The sequence below is a fragment of the Solea solea genome, chromosome 10 (assembly GCF_958295425.1).
Source record: "Solea solea chromosome 10, fSolSol10.1, whole genome shotgun sequence".
NCBI classification, from domain to species: domain Eukaryota; kingdom Metazoa; phylum Chordata; class Actinopteri; order Pleuronectiformes; family Soleidae; genus Solea; species Solea solea.
This window is the reverse complement of record NC_081143.1, coordinates 19,249,170-19,267,753: the sequence shown is the minus strand read 5'-3', so window position 1 is coordinate 19,267,753 and position 18,584 is coordinate 19,249,170. Positions and strand designations below refer to the sequence as shown.

Below are 18,584 nucleotides of genomic sequence, written 5' to 3'. Positions count from 1 at the left end.
GTGTGTGTGAGAGAGACATTCATCCTTGAGTGTGATTTAGAGGCTTTACACATTAACAGGTTCTCGGAGGAGGCTGAAAGTTAGACATCAATTCCTGCTTAAATGTCAGGAGGAGCAGCATCAAACAATAATTATCAAAAAGATGAGAGGGTGCCGTAAAACTAAGTGTAAAGGCAGACATAATGCATCAGTATGAATGTACTAAATCAGACTGTGTCCGACCAATCGTTTCTGTTAAAGACATACATTAGGCCATTTGCTTTCACGTACCACGGCTTCGCATCAATTCAATGACGACGCTACTTGAAGTTTTGTCAAGGACATTAGCAGGTATTAAGTTAAAAACTGAATTAACACAAAATACAAAAATGTTGTTGCGGTACCGCATATTCCCCTTGTTTTGGCTGGTAGCAGCTGCCATGTGTCAAGCGACATGCCTCTTAATTAATGATTAATATTTGGTGATACTGTACATGGGATGTCTGCAATGATGGTTACTTCTACATGGTAACTGTTGCTGACCTTCATGAAAAGGGTGAGAGGACATGGTGAGCAGCTGACCGAGCACTGGTGGAAGGTTTTTTGTTGAAGAAGATATGTTACAAGACATTAGATATAATCGCTAACAAAGCTTTCAACATAAATACTCTGAGGACTGTCTCTCTAATCAGTGGACCACCCAGCCTCTCGTCACAGTTAACATGAAAGATCTAATTTAACAATATTTAGATTTGACTTTGTGCTTTTTTTCATGAGCCTTTTAAACCCTCTTTGAAATTTCAGGGAAATTGAATTTAATTTAATTGACTAGGTTGGGGGTGCCTGTGAATAGTGTGCATGTGTGAATAGTAAGGTCTTCCAGTGGACAGTGAAAAGGTTAAGTAATTCGCAAGAGATTTAAATGACATTATCATGAAAAGGAGCATGCTTGAAAAGATAGAGCTGGAGTCTTTGCCTCCAAATTACATGAGACTTGAAGGATGACGTTATGAATGCACAGATTCACTCAATCAGTGACAGCAACGGGCTTCACATGATACAGTGTTCATAACCAAATAGGGCACATTGCTAAGACGTCCATAGGAAAGAGATGACGAAGGCAGCACTGCAACGTTATGGATGGTGACTCAAGCAGAAATGCTAGTTGACAGTGACTGGGTATTATGCGAATGGGAACATCATGCTTTGTTTTAATGCAAACTTCTCTTTGACCTGTCTGAGCTGTCAGAGGGAGTCCTCCTACTGGCTCTACAGCACAACACCACAGGTTTAAAACTGTATAAATATGTGTACCTACAATTACTCTATACATCCTGTAGCACTCTGTCCTCGACTAAAAGCAAAGCACGACGTGAAGAAAAGAGGAGAAAGCAAGACAAACATGGCAAAAATCCAGGCCAATACATTTCTAGACTGACGAGGAGACTAAGTTTATGTTCTGCCAGGACTCAGAAGGACACTTGACATGCTACCAATTAGCTGCCAGCTTTTGGTGGTCTATGGCATAATACGTTAACCAGACAATGCCTAATACTAACATGCTGAAATGCTATGTTGCCACCTAACAGCGGATACGAACACACTTTATTCAATAAATCCATTTGCTGCTGGAGCTTGTGTTGTGGGACAAAGACTGTTGTCCAGTTAAACAGCATAGTCGACCTACAACCACAGTAATGAACATAAACTCTCTCCATCTTTAATCATACCACAAATTTAGTTCATTATTTATTTGCCTTTTAGTACCAAAGTATTGGAGTCATTTTGTGCGGTCAGTGAAAAAAAGAGTGTTGATAATGGTCAGTTTCAGAAAACTGTGCTCAGAGCAAAAATAAAACTGGTCTGCAGAGGCGCCCTCGAAAGTACTTTTAAATTATGTCAAGTGCATAATGTGAAAAGTACTGTGTGTTTCCCTGGGGGTAAAGGAAACAGACCTCTTAGTAAAAAGGTTTAGTTCAGCAACTGACTTTAGTCAACACTTCAAGATTTTAGACTTGCTTGACAAATGTTTGACCTGATTATCATGACCTGAGATGTGACTTAGACTTTTGGAAAACAGGCACATCCTTCAGATCTCAATATCGAGGTTACAGGTCTCATATCTGCTACTGCACTTCTGTCTCTTCTTTCTCTCCATGAGTAAACTATTCTACAGAACTGAAATACGAAACAAGCCTCTTTTACATGTTAGTACCAAGAATTATTTGTCATCATGTGAGAACGTGAGCTCCTGTCTCATCACCATCGACTTCTGACGCTTGTTCTTAAGTCCAAACCTGCCTTTGGCACATTTCTTTGAAGTTTTTTTAAACACAGCGCTGTTGTTTTATTTATTTATCTATGCATTCATCCATCCCCCAGCAGAGAACCGTTCAGTTCCTGCAGTTTCCTGCATTCGCCATTTAAATAGCAATGTGCCAGACACAGGCTTACCTGGCTTTTAAAGGGAATGACAAGTGAAACTCTGATTGGCTTAGCCAATGTTACACACCCACGACACCTACAAATAATTCATACACTAAACATAACCCCTTTGTGCCTTGTGCCTCACTTTGTGCCGAGATTATGTGCCGTGTAAATAGCTAAATTGGAGTTGGACATGCCCTAATGCACTTCAGACCACGCGCTTTAGATCGCCTAAATGGGGCCCCATGAGGGCTTGAGCAAAACTATAGTCAAATTGTAATTGTACAGAGGGTAACTTGAGTTGTTTGACCAACAGCAATGACTCAACTTCACTCACCACTAACTTGGGACTTGCTTGAGACTTGAAGGTGAAGACTTGTGACTTGCTTGTGACTTGCACGTGTGACTTACTCCCACCCCTGGTGGATAGATAAAGCAGTGATTATCAACCTGGAATTGTAAACAGTGTGAAATTACAAGTGGTGATAAGTGAAAGGATAGATCTCAGACAAGCCTGCAGCCACAACCTGATATTATGGCTGAGAATGAATAGCTAGCATGATATAAACAGCACGGCACAAGCTCTGATGGCGGACAAAATTAACCTCACAGGAACACACCGCTGTGTCCGGAGTCCATTTTGTGCCAAATAACTGTGCTGGTGGGAAGTGCAGTCATTTATCTTGCATTGCTCCCTTTTATCTCACCAACTTATTGTCCCACAAGCACAAAACTATGGTGTGCTGAATGCACAAAGCTAATTTATTTTTTTTCTTCTTCTTAATCGCCTGCTTTTTCTGGATACTTGACCATTATCCTAGGATCCCAACTGGGTTGTGACAGTTAATATTACATGGAGCAGGTCATTGAAGAAAGGGTTGAAAACAATTTCCACATATTATATTATTGTAAGTACTTATTGTAAGTCGCTTTGGATAAAAGCGTCTGCTAAATGACATGTAATGTAATGTAATGTATTTCAACTTTGCTAGTGACGAACCACTTCAGATCAATCCCCTCCTCATCATCTATTAGAGCTGAGTCAATCGGTACATTTACATGACATTACAAAAAAAAACAAATTATTGTGTTAGTCCAATTAAAACTCTACTTTAAAAATATGTGTAAATGAGTTAGTCAGACTGGAATTGTACTAAATCTGAAGTCGGAACACGCCCAGATAACATGCTTGGGGATTAAATTACTATTATGTTCAATCTGATTAAAAGAAGAACCCGGCAAACAGAACCATAAGAAAAGGTTGGCAGAAAAAAAACATGGCAAAAATCCATGGACTGACACTTCACATGCTACCAATTAGCTGCTGGTTAAAGTTGTTTTGGTGTGGCGTAATAAATTAACCAGAAAATCCCTAATACTAACATGCTGAAATGGTGGAGAGGAACACACTTTAATCAATAAATCGATTCGCTCCTGGTGCTTGTGTTGTGGGACAAAGACTCTTGTCCAATTACAGCGTAGTAGTCGACCTATACTATAGTAACGAACATAAACTATCTCCGTCTTTAATCAAACCACAACAACTCTTAAGTGTTTTCAAACTCTTTAAAATTAAAGTATATTTCAGCTCTATTAAATTATTTATGTGCCTTTCAGCACCAGCCATTTGGAGTCATTTTGTGCTGTCGGTGAAAAAGTGTTAAAAAAAAGACTGTCCATATGGTCAGTTTCAGAAAGCTGTGGTCAAAGCAAAATAAAAATGGTCTGTAAATTCACCCTTGAAAGTACTTTTAAATGAAGTCAAGTGCATAATGTGAAAAGCACTGTGTGTGCACGTATCTTGACATCGCTTGCTGTGTCAGGGGCCTCCGCTCTGATCCTTCTCCTCCTCCTTCAAGGGAGCGAGGGAAAGATCACTCCTTCAAAGTCTCTCTTTCATCTCTATCCGATCACACCATCCTCTGGGGGAGGGGAAAGGGGAGCGGCACAAGCAGCAAGGACTGGCTTTTTATACATCAAACTCTTCCCTTGTTTTTGTCCTTCTCATTCCCCCTTTTCTCGGTGTGTTTCCAGGGCACATGTTAGCCCACTTTGACCAAAAAGCGTATCTTCAGTTTTTAGTTTTTTTCTCAGTCAGATAGTCGTTTCCTGTTCTCTGCCATAATAAACGTCTAGAATTACGCAATCGCTGCCTTGATCTTATAGCTGGTAGTTGGCTAAGGGGTGTGCATTTAGTGTTGTGAAGCACTTAAACTTTTCTCGTGAGACTCAAGACTTCGCAAGACCTCCTGATTCTGAGGACTCCTGATCTTGCAAGGTGGATTTTCCGCTAACAGACGGGATGGAAAGTGGAGCTACCCCCTTATCCCCTACTACAAGACATTTGACTAACAGAAAGCTGTTAAATTAGGATACAAATCCTGCATAGTTCTGCTTAAAAGGCCCTGGTATAGTTCCTCGCACATGCTGTGCGCGTCGCATTGCACAGACCCTGGTATACTTGTGCGTCAGGGTCCTGTAGTATTCCTCTTTACCATCGGGTGGCAGTACAAGAAGAAGAAGAGAACAATGCTACAGCTGCCTCGGACATGTCTGGTTCGAGTGGCTCACAGCTGAAAGGCCCGTCGGGGCAGGGGAGTCGGGATGTCACCAGGTCGAGGCTTGGATGACTATACTTGGCAGTTACTTCTTCTGTTGTCAAAATGTTTTTTCTGCTTGGTGAGTGGGGCTTAATAATCCAACCGGTGGGTTGGAAATTCAGTTTGCGTCCACACGCACCAAACGTGCTCTTTGTGCATAGTTCCAAAATCTGGTATCGTATGGTAAGTATACCGGGGCCTTAAGATAGAATCAACTCAAGCTTATTGGGAGAGCGGCACAGTGTCTTGTGCGCTGAATTTATTTCTCAACCCACCGCCCTACATATTTTAGATGTTACCCTGCTCCAACACACCTGATTCAAATAAATTTTTCGTCACCACGGTTTTTGCAGAGCTTGTTGATGAGCTGAACATTTTAATCATGTGTGCTGGAGCAGGGAAACATCTAAAACATGCAGGGCAGCGGGTCCCCAGGACCCAGGATTAAGAACCACCTGACCGGTGGCAATAGCTATTCAACAACTATTTAGCCTTCCCTAAATGTGCAATGCTTTATTCATAGGTCTAAAAATATCAATATTGTTAATTCCTCTAATTTAAAACAAGTAAAACTTGAATTTGTCACTGGTACATTGTGGATAACCTGGGTTACCTGTATTTTGCTCCACTTTGGTCTCGGGCACACATTGTGAAATATAAAGCATATGTGATATTTTGTAGTGTCTCCTCACTTGACAAGTGAGCTTGATGCTTTTAAAGCACTCATCCTCCTCCCTTTGCCACTCTTCTCCCTCACCACCCCTGGGGACGGACTAGATTTACTGCTTTTGGTTCACAAGAGTTTGTGAAATGCTGTTCCAATAGACTAACACAACCTCAGGGGTGGTTAACACTCAAGTGTGGGATTTACACTGTGGATGATCACTTTGCCACTTTATCCCACACAGAGACAGGCACGAACACACACACAATCACACATTCTTGTGCATTCTCAGTGAGGACGCTCATAGACGTAATAGACTCTCTCCCCTTCCCCTAAACTAAAGCATCATATCTAAATGCATAACCTTAACCCAATTCTCACCCCAACCCTGAAACTAAGTCTTACCCCTCAGAAGGGCCATTACAGCTGTGAGGACCAGACAAAATATCCTCAACAAAGACAGTTTGTATGAAAATGTGTCCTCACAGCCTACTACAGACATGTACACACATCCCCACACACACGTCATTGCATTCTAAGGGGCTTGCTGTGGTATTATTACGCTTTCCCACTTGGAGCCCAACTCAGCTCGACTCTAAACAGTTTGGGTCATTTTCCGTTTATTTAGTACCTCCTCAACGTGGGCGGAGTCATCACAGCTGCATGAAACTGCTGTGCCATGACGAGCAAAGCAGTTGTTTTCAGTGTACTGAATCTTTACAATCAGTTAATTAAAAATATTTGTCACCAGTTTTTGGCAGTGCAGTCACTAAATACACCACTCCTTTGTTAAATATTGAGATTTAATGCGAAATCTTAGAGATTAATGCATGTTTTCAGGATTTTTAAGTATTTTAACTGATCTACAGTTTGGCATTCTTTCAGCACATTCAGTCACATTCAGTATTGGCTCAACTCACTTCGCCAGAGCAGGTACTAAAAAGCACCAGGTACCAGGTACCATTCCTTATGGATAAACAAAAAAAAAGTAGTCGACCAGTGCTGTGCTGAGTCGTGCAACAACTGTAAAGTGGAAAAGCACCATTAGTGTGTAAGAGCCAGTATCATCTCCTCACAGCAGACAGTATGTGTTATTACTAATATTATTACAGTTAATTTTTTCTTTGACTGTGTCTTACAATGATGTTTACTCTTTCCTAAACTGTGCAATTCCTACTGTCTGTGCTTCTCAACCCAACTCTGATTTCCTCTCAGTATCTCTGCGTACAAAGAAGATGCTAACAAACTTTCTTTGAACTAATTAAGAAGTGAGTTATCATAATCTAAGAGACTTCCCTTTTACACTCTATTGACAATAATGTTAATGTACCATGAGTAGATTTTTGTTTTATAGCCATTATGAAATCAGCCAGCGAAACCTCAGTGATTTGAACCAAACAAAAACATTATCTTCTACCTAATTTATTTATAATTGAAAAAAGAAATAGCAAAGTTGTCTAAGGGAGGTTGTTCATTTTGTTCACATTTGACTAACCAAACAGAAATATAAATTGTGTTGCTTGTATTACCTTGACTGGCTAAGAAACCTGAATGGAATCTTTGAAAAACGATTATTCTTTTTTGTACTATTTAGTGTGAAACTTGTTATAATAAAACTACTTTTTTGGAGTTTGATAAGGTGTATGTAGACAGTCTTTGGCATTTTGACTATGTATACAGCTTATTCAGACTGTGCCTCAACTTAAGTATACTATACTTAAGTGTAGGGCTGGGTGATATACAGGTAGTAAGAGTTATACTGGTATATTTTTGAAAGAGATATGTAGTTGAGACAATATCGCAAATATTATATATATGCCATATTATATATTATTTTTATGCTGCCATGCAAACGCTATTTAGAACAATAACACATGCATGTTACTGTCCTGTATACAGCACACAACACAATAATTAGGAGAACATTTAATGAACTCCTCATTAACAAAACTGCAATGCATTGCTGTCTTATTTGCTCTTGCACTACGCACAAACACGTCAGACATTTTCCACTGTAGCAAATTTGATGAATTCATTTTATCGAATCTGCCCCATCACTGCAATCCTGCCTTGTTAAAGTACCTTGGCATCAGACGAATGCAAGTAATTATTTTGTTTCCTCTAGACACTACACACAGCATCTTCAGCCTTTTGTAGAGTAGTTGACAGCTGATATTGTCCAACATATAAAAGGCTATGAGACTAAACCAGGCCAAACAACTGAATCTCATCAGAAACTGTCAAAACATGCACCTGGCAGTCAATGGAAAAGTAAACCTGATATTGCGTATTATAACCAATCTGTAATTTTAGAGAGTCCAGGTTTCTGAAAAACCAAATCTCATTCAGTCCTTAGAGTGTCTTGCAATGGGAAGAGGCTGCCTTTTATGAAACCTGCCAATATGCCCTCACTACAGCACTGGTTATTTTCATTTCCATTATGATGTCTTGCCAAGGCACACGGTGTGTGTCTGCCTCTTTCATCGTCTGGGATTGTGCTTTCCACAGGTATGCCAAAGCCAACGGCCATGCTTTAAATTCATTATCAGCTGTCTTAAAGATGAGCAGCCAATCTGTCTGAGAGGTGTCTAGGAGGCTCTGTATGGCTCATCATGACAGAATGAGCTCAAGTGAAATACCGGCACACTCCCCGAAGCATGCTGTACTTTTGTGTATTTGTGCGTGTGTGTGTAAGCACACAAATTAATGTAAGTCAGTGCAATGTCCTCCGAAGTCATGTGTTAACCTTTCCTGCTTCCAGCTCTCCGAACATGGTCTGAGAGCACAGGGGAGATTTATTCACTCCAGGGCGGAAGTCTCTCGGGGGTTAACTAACTCAAGACTTCACTGCCTTGGGAAGCAGCAGGCTATTATTGCAAAAAATATTATTTATTTAAATTATATTTACTGTCTTTACTTCAATACTCTCGCAACTACCGCTCCCTCACTCTCGCTTTATGCCACACACACCATACAGTACGCACACACACGTCACACGCTGACCTGTCCCTTAAAGGGGCCACAACACTATAACACATGGAAACCCCTGTGTGTGTGTGTGTGTGTGTGTGTGTGTGTGTAAGATGGATTTTTTTTCATGTCAGTGTTATGGCTTTTGCAGTCCTGAGAAAAGTAGCATTTTAGCTGCCAATAAACAATAAAATGGAAAATTAGGCAGCCAAGGACCAGATTATAGTAATATTGCTCCCCGTCATTTACTTACTGTAGCATCCCTGGCTGAATAATGGTCTGGCTCCTTTACCGATGGCTCAGAATCCTTTATTGAAAACTTAATTCACTCCAAACATGCCATTAAGTTAACCTGAGAGCTGGAGAAAAGACAAAAAAATTAAATAATATAAATAAATACAAGATTTTACTCACATGAATAAAGGAGTTAGCTCCTTTTAACTCCTCTTTAGCCCTTTTAACGCTATCTCTGACAACCTCTACTGGAATGCTAAATGTACAATATTTCTACCCAAACATGGTATTTATATTTTAGGAAAAACCCCTTCATATAGGAATTTAGCAATAAAATGTGTAAAACAAAACCGTTTACTTTTTAATTGTGCATATCAACCAATTATAATAACTTCACATTATGTGTTTCCTTGTAAAATAGTTAACTGTGCAAATAACTCACACATAGGATGATGCTAATTAAGTAATGATGAAGTGATGCTACTAGCATAACATTCACATTCACATGAAACTCTACTAAGTACTAACTGAGATTAAAGAAGAAAGACTAACTCAAAAGACACATAATACCAAATAAAACATAAACAGACCTTGTGCCCTTGTCAGCCAGGTGCTAAAATAAACCACGAAAAGTGCTTGAGTTGAGACTCCGTTTGCAGCCTTAATTGGCACTACGTTTCTTTCGTTTTTTCTCCTACTTCCGGTGTTTTAGCCTTTCAAAATAAAAGCATCACTTTTGCGCAGATGACCTACCACAATAAAAGTAAGACAAAATGTATGTCATTTACACTTACATTTGCTAATATGGAAACAAATGAAGTGCCTTCCACCTAATGCTCTTCATACACAGACATTAAACAAACTATTATGTGGATTGGATGGATGGTTCTAATCTCACAGACGATGATATATACATATATCTATATATACATATATTATATCGCCAGTGCGTAACGTGTTGCCAAAACACTTTTTTTTTATTACCTGGACAAGGTCTCTGAGACAGGTTGAAGATCAGAGTCAAGAAAAACAGAGGTATTAAAAATGAAAGTACACGGCAAGAAAATCACTAGGAAATTCTGAGGTCATACAAAAAAGTAGTAAAGTTATACTGAACTGAGCACTGGGGTAACAAAACAACCAAGAATGAGGCAACACAGGCAATTAGATACTAAAGGAAAGAGCAGACACAGGTGAAACTGATTTGGACAGGTGAGTGCAATTAGTGGATTGGAAGTTCATTTACCAGAAACAAGAGGGAAAATATGACAAAAAGTGTTACCTTAACTAAACAAGGGCTGTGAAATGTGAAGGACATACTGGCGAGTGACACAAAGATAAATACAGTATTGCAGTTGAAAGTATCAGGTGGCCAAAAAAAATGACCCATGGATATATAGACATGAAACTCTGTGTTGACAGGCCTCTGCAAAAACTTAGAGTTAAAAGCCTCTGAAAAAAAAATTCTTCCCTTCACCGTCTTCCCAGCATCCCTCAGCTGTCCCTCCTCCCCTCTCTCACTCTCTCTCTTGTTGTGACCCTCCGTCTCTGCATGGAGACGCTCATTATCCTTTTAGCAGGGTGGCAAAAGTGCAGCAAAATGAGAGGAAAGGAGGGAGAAGCAGGTGGTGAAATGACAACTGAATGGCTGACAAAGTGACATTCACCGGGGACAAAGACGGGGAGAGAATGAGTGGAGGAATGAGAGGAGGAGAGAACAGCAGGTACGTTGTAATGAGAGATTGACAGGGCACATGGGGGAGGAGGAGAATATTGGCGGTAACAGTGAGGAGGTATAGAGCAAGATAGGGAGAGATAAAAGGGAGAGGGAAAGAACCTTGTCCCTTAAATAGTGTTTTATTTTGCTGTGTGAGCAGAGACATAAACAGCATAATGACACAGTACAACATCCTGACAGCAGCCTTTCACAGTATGATAGCTGTTTTATAATGTCTGTGTGTGTATGTGTAGGTGTGTGTGTGTGTGTGTGTGTGGTAAGTAGTAGGCTGTGAGGATTCAAACCCATCTTTGTGAGGACATTTTGGCTGGTCCTTACAACTTTAACCCCTCTTTGACCATGCGCACTTCTCATTACCGTAAGAGATATCGAGAAAATTCAAAAACTACCGGAAAGCACAACAACACTGTTTAAAACACCTGGAAAGTAATCTAAAGCATGCAGGGCGGTGGGTCCCCAGGACCAGGATTCAGAAACCCTTCTAGGGAGTACCACACAAAATAAAAAAAAACACCTGGACATGCTCCACATACTCAAAGAACAGGCCGAAACCTGAAAACCAAAAGTCCACGACTGACAACATTTTTTGTAAAATAGTTCAAAGTTCAAATAGTAAATGTGAAATGGTTTGTTTATGTCATTTTACAGTTCCTATTTCCTATTGGTTTGGATTTTCCAAATCTGTTTTTTGTGTCTTTTATTCCTTTAAAGGCGACATAGACCGGAAGCTCCAATTAACACTGCGTTTGTGTGATTATCTGCGTCATTACCTCGTTTATGAAACCCTAAAGTTTCAGAACAAACAGTTCAGCCACTGCTGAGAAAATAGGGTTTCATTGTTTTCCTGGGCTCTGCGAAGCGGATCGGCACTTCTGTAGTTTGATGTCGTCATCAGTATACCTCACCACTCCTCTCACCACCGTAGCGCCTCCTGGTGTGGGCACTAGTCCTGGCACATCCGGTTGCGTACACTCAACCGCAGAAGAAGAACTACTCTGGTTGTAGCTGCTGAGATGCAGAGCATCCACCGTGCCAGAGGGGGAGCTGTGTATCTGAGAGCTGGCCTACCAATTATGTCACTTTCAGGTACCTGGCCAATCACAGGACAGTGGGAAAGCTCTCGTTCTGGGGGTGTGATTTTGGTCTGAAACAGCGCGGCTGACGAGAGTGACCAGAAGGATTTTAACCATGAAAACAAGTTAATATATGTAAGTAGACCTCCATAACTAACATATATGTGCGATACGAGCATTCAATGTCACCTTTAAACTATTATTGCACAGTCAAAAGACACTCATTGAAACATTTTTTGACAATTCTACAGCCATAAAATCAAAATAAATCCAGGCTGCTTGGTTATAATTATGGTCATGAGAGGGTAAAAGGGCTTTGTCAGAGTTAAGAGTACTTGGTATTTAGGTGCAGGTTAAGGGTTAAGGTTAGGCATTTAGTTACAGTCAGGGTACGGAGCTGGGGAATGCATGTCTATGAAAATGCCGTATAAGAATGTGTGTGTGTGTGTTTCAGACTTTTTGCATTGTGTGTCCACATTCTCCTCTTCCAAGTCAAATAATAGCATCTGTGTGTGTCAGTGTGTCTTTCTCTCGTATTGTACATTTTGAGGGAGGCGGCATTTTGCAGAGTAATAAATAATGAGATGTAAAGCATTTTAAAATTAGAAGCACTAATCCAAAAAGATTAAATTAAATTAAATTGTCATCATATTTTCCCATTATTTTTCTGTGAGATCTTATTAACTGAGTATACATCACTGTTACCAGATCAATAGGTTGGTACACTAAATTAAGAATGGAGAATCCTAATCAGATTAGATTGATAATCCTGTCATGGCATCGCTTTTGAGACATTGTTTCAGTACCAGCTAAAAAGAAACCACAGAGCACCTGTGCGCGATCATTTTATGATCCTATTTCAAACATGTATTGTTGACTTTATTGTGTTCAGTTAATTCCAGTTGTATACACAATAAACATAATCCGTTATATTGAGACCTGTTTCCAGTGAGGTAATAAACTTATCTCTAGTTCCATGGTGGTCTCTGAAGCGTTTCATTTGAATAAATTGGAAACTTTAATCTGGCTGATGAGGAAGCAGCCAACAAAAAAGGCTGTGCTCTTTAATGTTTTGGGAGAGCTATTTGTGTGATTCTTTTAGTTTGATACTGTGAGACAGACAGACTGACAAATGGAGATTTCTGGCTCAGTGTGTGAGAACAAAAACCCAGATAACATTTTGTGAAACAAGCTTCAACAGATGTGCTCCAGTACTCGTAATAGATAGAAGCTATAACATAGCTGGAAATGTCAAAATTGTGCAATGCAAAACCCATTGCCTCCACAAAACTATCCTGGAAAGTAATGTGTCTGATGTGACCAAATAAGGTTGTACTTTATATTTGACATAATGATACTGAGGCTATTGCATTTTTTTTTTACACATATCCACAATTATATTAAATAAGGAACGTTTTTATTTCATCTCGGTCAGTATTGAGTTTAAAGACAAATATCATTTCCACATCAGCAACACGGCAGCTCGCTGCGACTCAGTGTCATGGTTGAGTACCTTTAAGATGGTTGCTGACAAGGGTCCAGTGTTCAGACAAAAGTGAACATTGTTTCTGTCCAAATTTCATGTCAGGGACCTTTTGAATTGTGTAGGAAAACACAAATATCCACCTCTGCTAACCAGGCAACATACTGCAGAGAACTATTCACACTTGTTATATTTTACGATTTGCCGTCCCCCTACGAGTGCGTCTAAAAAGTGAGCATTGCAGTTTCAAGGCTCGGACCAAGTGTCACTGGTGGGCACGTAACAAAAAAAAGAATGAAGATATTTGCCGACTCAGGGCAAACTCAGGTTGGGAAGCACAATTTTTCAAAAATACTACCCCTATTATAGTCATACAAAGCTAAATGCAAAGTATTCCTTTAACTTGTATGAATGCCCCAGTGCACTGCACAATTACTACAATAATACGAAGCTGTTAATGGCTGTCTGTTTCATTCTCATGAATGTGAATGTTATGATTTTATACTGAAGACTTACTTCTAAGAAACCTCCCATGGTTAGGATGCTAGATTTTTATTTGTTTCAGGCATTGGAAATTTCCTTGAATTTCAATGAGTCTTCACAGTCAAGGGGTTAGACAATCAGAGAGCGAATCTGTATACTAATGCCACATGCACACAAATACACATGCAAAGTGCACCTCCTTCAGGGTGCATACAAATACACACTCCTAAATCCTCTTCCTTTACTAATGCAGGGTGTGTGAGGGAGGCGGGAATATACACTTTACTCTCTTTCACCCTAAGGTGGAAAGGACACACTTATTTATCCCTTCGCTTAGCTTTCTCATGTACACACATGTGCACACACACACACAGAGAGACACGCGGCCAGCTACCCTCAAGACTTAAAATGGAGCGAGAAGAGAGTAGCGCGAGAGAGTGAGAGAGATCGAGAGACCCTGTAATGTCAGGTTTCTTTGTTGAGAAGATGAAAGAGGGATGATCAAACAAGCAGTGGTACGTGATACAGGAAATGTCACATATCCCCAGACACACACACACACACACACGCGCACAAACAGCGAACGTAAGCACAGACAGACATGTAAACACCCAAAGATAATGAATGGTGGTGGTGGCGGCACATTTTGTAGTGTCCACTCATGTTTATGCGTGTGCACGCGTTTGAGCACAAGTGATTTACACGCCGCGTTTTTGCCACTCGTGCCCGTCTTTGGAGTAATTAATCACCCACAGCTAAAGCGCTAAAGTGTATCTTTATGTTCCAGTTTGCACTGGGACTTGAAACAAGGTCAAAACGTTGAAATTTAATCTTTAAATAAAGTCACCATGCTACCATTATGAACGTGTACTGCTGCAACCTTTAGAGCAGTGGTTATTAATATCATGCCCTCTCGGGGGGTTATATACGAACCCCGTCTTTTCTGTGTATTTTTAGATGCAAAGAAGTAACTCTGTTACTCTGTGGCCTGCTTTGATTGTGGGTAATGATGGTGGGACACAGGAAGACATGATTTCAATCAGAAGTCACAATCCATCAATCAATCCAGTCTTGTGTATCTGATCCTAGGTCAGCCTTCAGGTCTCTCTTATCAGCTGAAGTAACATACATGAGACTTTAAATATAACTACTTTATGTCACACATGCGACACTCTGTGCAACCATTTCAAAGTAAAAGCACTCTTTAATGTGTTTCACTACTGGCATTCGGTGATTAAACTGTTAACTCTTTTAAAATGCAGTAAATTGTAAATAACTGTCAGAAATTGAAGGTTCTAAGAAAAAAATGGGCAAAGCACTTAAACTCACAGGATATTTTCTATAAGACCAAACATCATAAAAACAATGCAATCCATGTGAGTGTTAGATGTACACTGTCACTCTCTAAACCTGGACTTTTTCTGGAGAACACAATGAGCATTCAACGTTGGGCTTCATTATTGAACTTATAGTGTTTAAGTCATTGTGCACTGGCTTTCCGTTTACAACAATTTACTCACACAGTGTTGGATTTTAGCCACATATCCAAAGATGAACAGTGTTATCATCATGCTCTGTAGTGTAAAATCACACACACACACACACACACACACACAGCATACGCTGGATCCATTTGGTTCTGTGTAAACAAGCAAAAGCTTCATCATGAGTGGTTAGTTTAATGACAAAATAGAGGAAATAACTGTAATTTCCCAAAGGGATTTACATTGACTGTGGTCTGGTACAAGGTGATGATGATGATGATGATGATGATGAGGCCTGAAGAAAGTCCTCCTCTTCTTCTTTCTAGCAATCTAGGCACGGTTCAATGGATTTCCACCTCCCGCAGTGAGGGTTATCCTCTCCTTGAGATAATGTATGTTGTGATTTAGCATTTATCTAATAAATTGCTTGGATTTTGTACCAGACCATGTAACAATGTGCAGTATTTTCTATACCAAGCCTTATACAAAGCCTAGACATGCCGATCACCATGTAACCTGGACTGGGTAATTATCACATGATCGATTTATGACCTGGGTTGAGGCAGGGCATAACCAGTATGGGGATGTTACTGTTGAGGATCCATAATCCCTTTCAATCTGACTGTGCACATCAACATACACTGATGGTAACTACACATGTTTGCACGGCATTCAACATAATGCCTAAAGATATAACCCTAGCCCTAAAACCAGGTCTTAACCCTCAAAAATCCCTTTAAAGACATGAGGACCAGGCAAAATGTCCTCACTTTGGTATGGTTGGCAACAGTTAAAGGGTCAGTTCAGCCAAATGATGAAATAACTCTAATTATCCATCCTGAAAATCCACCTGACTCTTCCCCAGGACATTGAGGTGAATTTAATTTAATTTGTGTAAGTGAATTAAAATAGACAGTTAAAAAAAGGTCTCCCAAAATATAAAGTATACAGATGCAATTTTTCATGACTGCAAGCAAGTGCAAGTCCATTCACCTTCACTGGATTGAAATTGAGCCAGTGTTTAAAACGTGGACATTGGCTGCCTGGCTATAATATATTATTAAAGGTAGACCATTTTTTGGGTAAAGTGGCTTTTTAAAGTATAGTAATAAGTTAGTAAAGACGGCCTTAAAGATAAAATCCCTGCAGTAACAGATTAAGTGAGAGCAGTAGAGTAAGACATTACCAGTATGAGACTCAGCAGTACCCTTTCTCAGGATGATGCTGATCCATGTCACTTGAAAGTAGACTCAGCAAAGTGTGACAAATGAACATTCAATGGCAGCGCAGTCATCATGTTTTGAAAAGGTCGCCCCTATCGCTCCCACTACAAGCTCTGCTCATCTCCTACATCTCCCTCCTGTGAATGTTTTATCATCTGCCATTTGAAAAACCAAAGCCACCCTCGTCTGCTGTATCGTCGGTACCCGATGTACAGACTTGTCGTGCCATTCACTCTGAATTAAATAGGCCGGCTCCATTTGTAGCCACGTGAAATGTTTAATAAGAGCTGTGACTGCACTTGGCTCACACATTTGTTCTAATCGTCATGTTGTACTGACCTTTGGTGCTGGATCTGTGCTTAACATCCGTGTTCCTTAGTGCAATAGTAAAGCAAAATGTGTCATCGGAAACCTACAAATGGTGTAAAAATGCCTCTCAATGCTCAAAATCACCTCTCTTTGTGTGAATAAAGTATTGTGTGCGTCTGTGCAATTTCCCATCACCATTCAAGTAAAAAATGTTTACATGCTCCTTTTGTGAGTGAGAATTTATAAATAATATAAATTATATAAATTATTATTATTGTATTGTAGTATTGTGTATAGTGGTATATAGTAGAATGCTGTGCAAAAACAGTTCCAAAACAAAAAAAAAACAAAGTTTTTGAGTGTTTTTTGGAGACATTTTTGGCTTAAATGTGTCATTCTGACTGATGCATGTCTATGTGGGCAAAGCTTTCGCAGAAAAATGTCAACTCGATTTGTGAAACAAAAGCATCGGGTTGTTCCATCGCCAAAAGAATAAAGAGAATGGCATAAACCCAGTGTCTGCGGGTTTTCATACAGACATGTTTATTCTGACAAAACACAAAAGCAACTCTGAGGAAAAGCATCTGGAGTGTGACAGGAACAGTTGCCTATTGCTCTTTTTTATTATTATTATCATTATTATTATTATTATTATTATTAGATTATCCAAATAAATATATTTGTATATATATATATATATAAATGACCATTATCAGCATGCTGATTCACAGTCACGGTCAGTCTTCCTCTGTCCTCTGTCCTCTGTACGTAAATGTCTTTTTACATGCATTAAATAATGACTATAATCCAGCGAGTGCTAACATTTCCAACAGAATGCTGTTGCTCTTCGGGCAGAAATGGAACATCTGTGAGACACAGAGAGCAAAGAAGAAAAGTCTGCGCTCAAACCAATAACTGTCTGTTTAGCACTATTATTCACTCCTCTTTAGACCACATTCACTATATTGCATTACTTACCATTATGTCTCTGTGGGGAACTGTTGAGCTGCGTCCAATTAGCTGTCGGCTTTGATTAGTGATGATGCAATTTTGCTGTTTTTATTTATTGGCTTTCGTTTTTATTTATGTTTTCGAGGGAGCCTATTGTTGACAAATACTCTGATGGAGGCCGGAGTTAAAATAAGGACATCGCTGTAGTGTGATTACATTACAGCTGGCACCCACTCCAACCAGCCATCCATCATTTGACTTTGAGAGAGCGCGGCGAAGGGAGGAAAAAGGAGGAGGAGAGGACGGAGGTAAAGAGAGAGTGGTGGAGTTTATGGCTGTGTTTTATTAATTCTTGAGGGTTGGTGGCTTAAAGGATTGCAGTGGATTGAAAAAAAAGGAAACAAGTGAGAGGTGGCTCGGTGATGAGGTAGATTTATTCCAAAGTAAATAGGCAGACTTGGCCCAGTGGCAAGGACTTCTTGTAAAGGGGAAGAAGGAGGAAAAATAAAGGGGCATAAATGAAGGGAAGATGTTGAAGGAAAAGAGGAGATTGATGTCAAGAGATGTGAGGGTGACAAGGGAGTGGGAGACGGAAGGGTTGACATTGAGAGAATGAAGGAATCAATAAAGGAAAGAAGGAATGGGGATAGTGGGTGTAAATGTGAGAGGGGAGGCCATGAGTTGGGGGGATGGGGCAAGGGGAAATAGAGAGCCTGACATTGTAGAAATAAGCAGCTGATGCTCTGGTGTGGCGATAATGAATGTGAGAATGGCTGAGACGGAGGAACGGAAGAATCAGAGGAAAGCAGGGAAAAAAGAGAAGAGAACAGAGAGCTTTTTGACTGCTCGGCATCAGCATGTCATAGAAATGGCAGCTGGAAAGAATAATACAGCTTGTTTTTTTATTATGAAGGAATGGTAAGGAAACACTGAAGGGGGGGAAGGGGAATAAGTTGTAAAGTGTCA

General features: G+C 40.0%; 1 protein-coding gene across 2 annotated transcripts in view; it reads right to left on the bottom strand.

Moving 5' to 3' along the window:
- The window catches only part of LOC131467624 (zeta-sarcoglycan), a 289,872-nt gene that overhangs the window by 216,780 nt on the left and 54,508 nt on the right, over positions 1-18,584 (bottom strand). The window contains exon 2 of one of the 2 annotated variants that reach the window (XM_058641640.1): positions 2,744-2,825. The exons of the other annotated variant lie outside the window; for it this stretch is intronic. The gene's annotated coding sequence lies outside the window, so the exon portion shown is untranslated. The remainder of the gene's footprint in view (positions 1-2,743; positions 2,826-18,584) is intronic. 2 annotated transcript variants of the gene reach the window in all.